Source organism: Nipponia nippon, unplaced genomic scaffold (assembly GCF_047370975.1).
Source record: "Nipponia nippon isolate SJK-2023a ecotype South Korea unplaced genomic scaffold, ASM4737097v1 scaffold_1, whole genome shotgun sequence".
NCBI classification, from domain to species: Eukaryota; Metazoa; Chordata; class Aves; order Pelecaniformes; family Threskiornithidae; genus Nipponia; species Nipponia nippon.
In genome coordinates this window covers 167,385,331-167,395,609 of record NW_028262290.1, presented here as the reverse complement: position 1 = coordinate 167,395,609, position 10,279 = coordinate 167,385,331, and the positions used below count along the sequence as shown (strand labels likewise).

The window sequence follows — 10,279 nt, the reverse complement described above, 5'->3', positions numbered from 1 at the left end:
GATCGCTCCCGCGACGCGTCCAGCGCCGCGGGGCCCCCGGCTCTGCCTCGCGGCGGGCACCTGCGCCGAGCGGGTGACGCAGTGGCCTGTGACATCTCCGGCGCGCTCCCGGCAGGAGGGGGTGGCACATCCGTGTGAGCGCGTGGATGCGATGCTCTGTGGCCTCCCTCCAAGATGTGCCCTGCGTTCCCTTATTGGCATTCACGTCACGAAGTCTCATCTTCTGGGGGAAGCTAATTACACAGAGGTTAATTGAGATCTCGCCAGAGCGGGAGGCAGGGAGGTGTGATCTTTGGCCAAAAATACCCGACAAAGAGTTTTGAAACAACTGAGCGATTTTTCTTTCAATTGATCTATTTTGGTTGCTGGTTGCGACACTGTCCTCCTCTTCTTCTTCTCTGGCACCCCACGTGAAGCGGGCACACGGCTCGTAGCCCTGCGTGAGGCGTGGTTTTCTCTGTCCCGAGAAGAGGGACGAGGTACCGTAGGCGTTGCCGTCCCGTACGTCTTCCTTGCTGCCGCGGCCGGTCCCACAGAGCGTTGTCCCCTGCCACGGTGATGGAGGTGCTGCCTGGGGTTTTTTTTCCCCACAGATCAGGAGACGTCGGTACCGGGGAGTCCTAGTGGGTGGTGTTCCTGGGAGGAGGTGTTGATGACGTTGATGTTGATGTTGACATTGACGACGTTGATGATGGAGAAACAGTGTTGGTGCTGCCAGCATCCCTGGGCACCAGCAGCTTTGGTAACTGGGTTTTCTTAGGGAAAGCTGGAAGCTCGCTGTGGGAAGGCCTCCCCGCGCCCCGCTGGGTCCGGTAGCAGAGAGCTGTGCAGTGTCCCCAGTAAACGGGAGGGGTACTGCTGGGGAAAGCTAACGGTGGAATGCAGGGACCGTTTACCAACGGCAACGTCACCGTCCATCTTCCATCCCCTCTGGGAATATTTGACCGGTCTTGCTAGTTTTTGTGTGACGGCGGTTGCTTTGTGCTGCAGCTGCCGTAGGGACGCAGGCGCACGCCTCGGCCTGTTGCGGCTGCCTGGGGAGGTGTGGGATCCGCGAGGGCCCTGAGGACGCGAACTGGCGTGCGGACACCGGGGTCGTGCGCTGGAGAGGGTCCGTGCATCGCCTGCTGTCTCAAAGTAAATGCGAGCGTCCTTTCAGCATCTCCTCAGCAGGCCGCTGCTGCCGTCGCCCTGCTCCGTCCTGCGCAGGATGCGACCCTGCCTCGGTATCTGACAGACCAGCGTGGCTCCAGCTCCTCCCTGAGCTCGGCAGCCTGGCCTGCCCCGGTCAGGATGGATTTCTCCCACCGCCGCTGCAGGCACCAGCCTGGTGACGGTCTGGTTTTTCAGCGTATTGTAAAATCGGAGGAAATATCCTTTCCAGACATTTCCAGCCTGCGGGTCCTCTGGGTGACAAACGCTCTGCAAAATGGCTGCCCAGAGACCTGGCTCCGCGCGCACCAGGTGATGCCTTTGGGCGGGCCACCGCCAGCCTCTCCTTTTCCTTCAGTGCTTGGTTCACAGTGGAGTAATTGCCGTAATTCTTAGCACTAAGAAAGTGTAGACCCAGAAGTCTGAGTCCTTAAGGGTATTAAGAAGAGGATGATGGACACTCTGCAGCATCTTAAACTCCTCCAGCTCTTCCAGCTCTGGTCTCATTCCAGAAATATAATTGGGAAAATGTCTCCTGGCCTCATGTATTCATTCCAAATGGCAAAGGAAGAAAAAAGCGAGTTTTGGACTTTTCATGATTTTTTGAGTCATGAAGCACAAGCGAGCGTTCGTGTCCGAGCGAGCCCCCCTTCGCGCTCCCGCGCTCCCTGGCCCCTCCGCGCGTGACCGGCTCTCGGCCTGGTTACCGGCGGCTGAACCACGTGTATGCCCGGCACGTTGCGGGACGGCGGCACAACTAGGGCATCCCAAAAAAAGCCACCTGGGGCCACGGCGCGTGTCGCGCTCGGAGGTGGCACAGAAAGCGGCGAGAGGGGAAGCGTCTGTGTAATAACCGGCACAAATCACCAGCGGCCCCCCCGAGCGCCGGCCTGGAAACGCTCCTGCCGTGCCGCTGCGGTGCTGAGCACCGGCTTCTCCTGGTCCGGCTGCCCCAGTTCCTCCCGAAGCTTTCTCGCCCTGCCTAACAGCTCCAGAGCAGGGGGTCACAAGCAGATGGGGAGACATGAGGCTGCCTGCGAAACCGAGGGGGGGTCGCTCCTTCTCGGTGACATCATACAAGTGTGAATGCTTGCAATATGTCTCTTTATGCTTGATGCAATCCTTCTGGCTGCTGGGTCTTGAATTCCTCGTACCCCCAGTGCACTGAAGCAGGGCTAGAAACTGAGAAAAATAAAAATCCCCAATTCACGCCTTCGGGATGCCGGAGTGGAGACGCGTGGAGGTCGGCAGGGGTGGTGCGGGTGACGGCTGGAGGACCAGGGTTTCCAGGCCATAGCGCATCTGCCAGCCCCCAGGAAGCTCCCGTTCCCCCGGGAGCGGAGCGCGGGGTGGCTGGTGTGAAGTAGGGCAGCATATGGACCGCGGACCCGCCGGGAGCCACTGCGGTTCCCTACGCGGTGGTGGTGCGGCGTGCTGCCATCCCGGGCGAGCACGGCTGTTGTAACCGGCGCCCCGCTGTTCAATGGTCGATGGGGACTCCGGACCCCTACAGGGCCGTGTGCTGTGCATGGCTACAGGATGACGGTGGGGGTACTGCCGGTTGTCACTGAGTGTCTCCTCCGGGTGTCCCTGCAAGGGGCTGCCTGTCCGGGTCTCTCTGAGCACCCGTCTGTGGGCGAGGAGGTCTCAGGTGTGCTGGGGGTCAGTGCCTGTCCCCGCTCCACTCGCTGCTGCCCACCCACAGTCCTCCCCCGGCTCCCTCGGGAATGCCGTGCTCTGTCCTGGAGGTCCCTTCGTCCAGCGCTGGCTTGTGTTTGCGGTGGGCTCGGCCCTCTGGCCTCGGGAGATGCTCCTCTGCTCCAGCAGCACCGAACGGGGGCTCGTCTGCCTGTCTGTCTGTCCCTGCCCTGGTCAGTGTGTCCAGCCCCACCACGCTGCTCTGCCGACCCGGGCATCCAGAGGGTCCCGGGCACCGTGGGGAGGGGGCCGTGCCCAGGACCCCCGCGGCAGAGGCAGCCGGTGCCAAGCGTGGGCAGCGCCGGGCACCGGGCACCGTGGGCCAGGGCTCTGCGGCAGCGTCGGCACGGCGCCCGTGGGGAGCAGCGTGCTGAGGCGCATCCCTCGGGGGGAACCCAAACCCCCCATGCCCCCCGGGACTTGTCGGGGCAGGAGGAGCCAGGTGAGGGGGCCCTGGCCACCCTGGTGGCCGGTGGGTGGCCGGACCCGGCGGGGGCTGGCGAGGGTCCCTGTGCCGCTGCCAGGGCCCAGCCCTGGGGGGTCTGCAGCCAGTGCTCTGGGCTGTGCGAGCACCGACGTTGCACGTAATCGAGAAAACCGTTCAGAGGGAAGACGAAAAGTCCGGTTTAGCAAGCCGACGCTGCTTTACCCCGCGCAGGGCGCTCGGCGGACGTTCCACAAATCAAGCCCACCTTCATGCAAACCCGCGGCACGTTCATCGGGGTGCGCGATTAGTATAAACCCGCCCAAAGCCTTGGTCGGTGATTGGCATTTCACACCCTCCTGGTTGACTGTATTTAAATGAGTCTCGCTTGCTATGCAAATCAACACACATGCTCCTCTCGGCAGGGCGGGGGGCAAGGCTTTTCGGTCCAGAATCGAGTCGGCGGTCGCGATGGCCCCTCGCCGCATTTACCTCTCCCCCAGTTCCTGCAGTTTTATCCGACTGCGGCTTCGCTGGCCGCCGTCCAGCCTCTGGCGCCGAGATGTTCCCTTTTATCGCTCCGGTAGCTCTCCCTCAAGGCTGGAGCCGTTAGTTTGCCACGGTTCGTTACTTAGACGAACACTTCCAGATCTCCTCGCTCCCCCCCGAATGCCTTTCCCGAGGCACAGGTGGTTCGGAGCTTTGCTAACTGCAGAATCCCTCTTTCTGCAGGACATCATTCCCCCCCTTTGGAAGTTTCAAATACCGTTATTTGATACTTCCATATTCCTGGACTGTCATTATTATTCTCACAAAGAAAGTTCGTATTATTGCCTGTTTTAAGCATCCAATTATCATCAAAACTATAACTATGATCACGATTATAATTATAAAGCTTTGTACCAGACTTGCCCGCCATCCCGTTACAGACCATCCTCCCAGATGTTGTAACATTTTATTTATCCAATTCGTTTCCGCGGATTCCCGTAATTCCCCGCTACTCTTTGCCACGTTCCTCATTTTGTCAGTTTGAGGCCGTAGATCTTGAGTTACGTTAGGGATACGTGCACAGCAATGTTCCGAACCCAGTGTGAGGCAGCCGCGCAGCCCGTCTTCTCGAGCTAACCGTAAATCCAAAGCGAATCCATTTTGCATCGCCGTTGCCGAGCTGGCTTGTGCTTGCTTGTTCACTGCCAATAACCCTCGCTCCGTAGCCTTCGCTCAGCTTTCGCCTTGCCACGTTAGGTTGGCTAACGTCACCCGACTCTCGTAGGCCGTTGCACCCGCGGCGAAGAACGTCTGGAGCCCCATCCTACTCTGCTCGCGGTTCTCGGCTGCCACGGTTCCTCTCTCTCCCTCTTTGTCTTTCCCCACCAGCCGGCACTTAAAGGACTATTCCTCCGTAAAGGACATAAGGTAGGTGCCCCCCCAGTGATCTGGTGATCTGGTATGTTCCCTGGTAATCGGTCAGTCCGCGTTCCATCGCTCAAGACCCATACGGCGTGTCCTGGTGCGGGTAAAGCCGCGGCGTGGCACGGGACGTTTCCTGCGAATCCCACATTAAAACTTAAATTTCTACCTGCGCGGCCCATAGCAACTGTGTCATATCCTCCTGGTGCATTCCGTGACACACCCAAATTAGTGCGGTTACACACCCAAATTAGTGCGGTTACACACCTGAGAGCAATCCCGTTCAGAGGGAAAATGTCCTGGCTCTGGGTGAGGACTCCTTGCTAGCTGCTTGCCTCTGGCGATCCTATTTCTCCTTTCTGTTCAAAACACCAAGTGTTATCATTTACATATTTCCATTTCTCTCCTAATGCTCTATTCCACTCTGAAGGGGGAAGGCCTTTCATTGCGTGTTCACTGGTCCGGTTGCCCAGCGTGGCTAGGCGAGTGGCGCTGGGGTTGGTCATCGCTCCCCCCTCAGCTTGTTCTGGTTTCGGCAGTAACACTGGTTACATTCTGAAGTCTACCAAACCCTCGCATCAGTCTTAAAATTGTATTATCCTCTACCCCTTTGTTTCCCTCCCAAATTATAAAGCAAGATCACACAAATTAAGGGAATTTTGGTTTCCATATTACAGTCAAAAGAAAGAATAATGTGATAGTTACTACAAAACCTGTCCGTCCTTGGGGCCGCTCTAATGCAGTATACGCTAAACCTTGTTTCCAAGTGCAATCCATAAATTTATCTTTTTAATCTGAAGACCTAATGGCTTGCCCATAATCGGGGTAACCGCCCGTTGAGCTGGTTCCTCTGCTTTCTTCAACCTGGAACAGCGAAGCCGAGGTCCAGCCCCGTGCGGTTGCGCCGCAGTGCGTGTCGGCGGCAGTACCTGGCGTGCTCCCTCCCACCCCTCTGTCAACGGTTCGTCGCTCCAGGCCCGAAGGTAGACCTGGTCCCCGGCTTGAAGGTGCGCATGCGCGTGCCCGATCTAAGAGGAGCTCTTAGCTGCAAATACCTGTTGACAGAAAACAATATTTTCCCTAGAGAAATCATATACTTTTTCAAGTATCCTTCTCCTAAGATTGTTACAGATCCTGGTTTTTGATTAGTCGCTTGGTACAGTCTACCATACCATACGTCAAAAGGCCTGAGCTTTGCCCTAGATTTGGAGTTATTCTAATTCTCGGGAGAGCTAACGGCAACCCCTCCGCCCATTTCAGCTGAGTCTCCTGACAAGTCTTGCCCAGCTGGCTCTTCAGGGATTGATTCATCCTTTCTACCCGTCCGCTCGACGGAGGTCTCCAGGGAGTCCGTGAATCCCACCCAACAGCTAAAACTCTAGCTGATTCCTGAATCACCTTAGCAACAACATGCGGTCCCTCTCTGACGACGAGCCTGTGGGAACACCGAATCTAGGTACGACTGCCTTTAGTAATACTCTGCTAACTTCCCTGGCCTTGTCGGTTCGGCAGGGAAAAGCTTCTGGCCATCCTGAAAAAGTGTCCACTAACACCAGTAAACACCAGTACCCATTTTGTCGGGGGAGCTCTGAAAAATCTGTTTGCCAATAATCTCCGGGAGCATTCCCTTTTTTAATTTGTCCTGGGGATGGTCGTGGCTGGATTTGTGGGTGGTTCTTCTGACATGGTTCACATTTCTCCACGATGCTTTCAGCCACTCCTCTCATCCCAACACCCAGCATTTGTAATCTCGTGTTACCTACGGAGTTTCTGCTCCCCGGTGGGTACTCCTGTGTCCCCTTCCATCGTTTCCCGCAGCACAGGGTTTGGGGCTGTTCCCCCTTCTCTTCTGTGCTCCACCACCCTGAATCACTCTGCGCAGCTTTTAACGGTTCCAGCGGGTGCTTTTCTTCCTTGTTATATTCAGGAGCTCCCTTTAATTCTCGATATTTGTTGGGTAGCATTAGTAAAATCTGTCCTTCTGCAGCCCGCCTCGTGGCCCGGTCGGCTCGTCGATTCCCCAGAATCTCCGGGGTATGTCCTTGTTGACGCGCTTCACAGTGCATTACGGACACTTGTTTTGGTAGCCAAATTACCTTAAGGAGCTTCTGAATGAGTTCCCCGTGCTTAACGGGAGAACCCTGTGATGTTGAGAGTCCTCGCTCTTCCAAATAGCACCGTGAGCATGTACTATCCCAAACACGACTTTAGAATCTGTCCAAATAGTCACTCTTTTTCCTTCTGATAGCTCCAAGGCCCCAATTAGAGCTACCAACTCGGCTTTTTGTGCCGAAGAACTTGACGGGAGCGATCTAGCTTCTATCTCAAAGTCCCGAGTCACCCCTGCGTATCTGGCTTTTCGAGTCCCATTTTCTACGAAGCTGCTACCAGCCACAAAAATATTCCTATCTGGATTTGGAATAGGGGTATCGCTCGGGCCTGTTCGGCTGGAGCACACCTCTTTGGTTGTCTGGAGGCAATCGTGGGCTAGCTCCTCGTCTCCTGGGGCTGGTAATGGGGTCGCTGGATTGATTGGGGTAGCTACTTGAAGCTCCACATCATCTTGCTCCAATAGCACAGCTTGATATTTCATCACACGGGTAGGAGACAGCCCCTTTTCTTCCAAAGCTGCGGTACCTGCGTGGGGCACAAACACTGCCATCTTTTGACCCAGAATCGGTTTTTGTGCCTCCTGAATAAGAAGAACAGTGGCCACAACTGCTCTTAAACACGACGTCCAACCTTGGCTGACACCATCCAATTGTTCGGAGAAATATCCTACTGGCCGCTTCCACGACCCCGCCTTTTGGCTCAAAACTCCTAAGGCCACACGAAGCCTTTCACGAACATTCAGCTCGAAAGGTTTTTCTAAGTTTGGCAACGCCGAGGCGGGGGCAGCCGTCAGGGTCTGTGTCAGGCGGACGAAAGCACCCCGACATTCTGCTGCCCATCCTCAGAGCTTTCCTGGGCCTTCGGTGGCTTCACGTAAGGCTTTGGCCGTAAGTCCAAAATCTGCAATCCGCAGGCGACACCACCCGGCCGTTCCCAGGAAGGCGCGGACGCTCCCGTTCAGACGTCGGTTCGGGAATTTGGCAAACAGCGGCCTCCCCGAGGCCCCTCTGCCCCGGCGGTGGTGAACCCCAGGGAGGTTACAGCCTGTGGAGCCACCTGAGCTTCCCTTTTAGACGCCCGCTGTCCGGCGGCACCTAGAAAGTTCCAGAGATTGATTGGCAATAACACGGATTTCTCTCGGGTCTCTGCTCCCAGAAGGATATTGTAGAATCATGGCATCGTTAAGGTTGGAAGAGACCCTGAAGATCACCGAGTCCAACCGTTAACCCAGCGCTGCCAAGGCCACCACTAAACCATGTCCCCAAGCACCACGTCTCCCCGGCTTTTCAATCCCTCCAGGGATGGGGACTCCACCACCTCCCCGGGCAGCCTGCGCCAGGGCCTATCATCCACATATTGCAGCAAGGCGGCTTCTGGATTTTCCTGTTGCCATCCTTCTAGTTCTTCGGCAAGCTGATTTCCAAAGACGGCCGGGCTATTTCTAAATCCTTCTGGTAAAACAGTCCAACACCGCTGTGCCCTTCAACCGGTCTGTGGCTCTTCCCACTCAAAGGCAAACAGTTCCTGACTCTTAGTGCCCAGCGGCATGCGAAAGGAGGCGTCTTTTAGACCCAATCCTGTGAGCCACCGGCCGCTGTCCTTCGTGGTAGCCAAAAGGGTATGTGGGTTAGCAACCGCGGGCTGGACGTCCCGTGTAATCTGATTTATAATTCCTAAATCCTGCACCAATCGATGTGCATTCAAATGTGGTGTTTTTACCAGCAAGACAGAGGTATTGCATTCTGATTGACGTTCTCTTAACAGTCCATAAGTGAAAAATTTTGTAATTAAAGGTTCCAAACCTTTCCCGGCTTCTCATTTAATCGGGTGTTGTTTCCGTCTTACCGGTCTTGCTCCATGTTTTAACGACGCGAATACCGCTTACGCTTTTCGTGACCTCCCTGGGGTCTCAGCCGCCCAGACCAGCGGGTTTACTGCATCCAGCGCTTCGTCGGGAATTTCGTCCTTATTCTCTTTTTCATTCTCTTCTATTTTCTGTAAGGCAAAGACTTGCGCCTCCAAGGGTTTTTCTTCTGGTATTTGTACACTAATAGTTCCTTGCTCAAAGCTTATCTGTGCATTTAATTTACTCAATAAATCTCTCCTAACAAGGGCATTGGGAAGATATAAAAATTTGTGACTATAACTCCTTTTACCAATTCCACGTTTAAGAGGCTGAAAGAAAGGCCGCGCTTCCCGTCTCCCTGTGGCCCCGACAACAGGGGTAACCTGTTCGCTTAATTGCCCTTTGCAAGTATTTAACACGGAATAAGTCGCTCCCGTATCGATTACAACCTTCACCTTTTCGTTCCCCAGCTTCGGGGTAACGGGGGTTCTGCTGGGGAATCTTCCGAACCCCCCCGGCCCCCTCCGTCCGCACCTCGAGCTGTAGTTAATGCAGTTAATTGCCACCCGTGGATCCTCCCTGCTTCGGGGGGGGCAATTCTCCGCTCGGGATGTGCGGCCATTCCCTTTTCCAGCGTCTCTTTTGCTCACGCTGGTCTTTCCCCAGGGGAGACCCAAGCCCTCGATTTGGATTGAACGCGCTGCTTCTTCCCGCGGCTTGAACCCCTCTTCCCCTACTCCCGTTCCCCTCGGCTGGGGCCGCCGCCAGCAGCCGGCCCTTCCGACCTTCCTTCTGCACCTGCGTTTTTCCCTGCCTTTTCTTTTCCACCTCCTCTCGGTTATTATACACCTCCCAACAACTTATCCAGCGACCTCGCGTCCGCCCCTGCTGTCTGTCTCCTGGCGCCCCACGAACAAGCTTACAAACCCCAAATTATCGTTTCCTTTTTCTGGGCTGGCTCACACCGTCGTTTGTAGAACGATGAGGGATTTTCACCTTTTCTCTGAAATATCCGATAGTTTGGAGAGATTCCTCCCGTTAGGTAGAGCATTTTTAGCTCCAAACAACACGAGCCTCTGATATTCAGTAATTCACAACCTCTGTATCGGGTTATTCGGATTCCATTCCGGGTTGGTCGGAGGGAAATGATCCTCTACCCTCCCAGCTGGGGCATCCTGAACGTGAACCCTCTCTGCCTCTTCTTTCGCCTTCGCTAACACAAGCCTGCGTTCTTCATGACATCAAATTTCCCAAAACTACCTGTAGATCTCACCAGTCCGGATCATGAGCCTCCGTTATCGTTTCCAAAACCTTGACCGTTTTATCCGCGTCCTCCTGTGAGGCCCTGCCATTGCCTTCCACGCTCCCCAACCTGCCGTGGATAACGGGACCCTCGCGTGTACTGGATTGCCGTCCACCCTACCGCTTCTCCCAAAGCTCCCTGCCACGCCGCTCCCCCCGCCTTGCTCCGTCAGCCACCGGGCCGACAAATCTTCCTCTCCATCTTCACTTTCCTCCTCCTCCTCCGGAGCTTCTCGCAACTTCTTACATCTGTTTCTGATACTCCAAGCCGAACAACGTCATTTTGGTACCTTTCCATCTCCTTCTTTCTCCGATGCCAACGCATTAGCATCTTT

At 55.6% G+C, this 10,279-nt stretch overlaps 1 pseudogene; it reads right to left on the bottom strand.

Annotated features, from left to right (window-relative positions):
- Positions 1 to 4,042: 4,042 nt before the first annotated feature.
- On the bottom strand, positions 4,043 to 5,190 carry LOC148057725 (uncharacterized; annotated as a pseudogene).
- Positions 5,191 to 10,279: the final 5,089 nt, after the last annotated feature.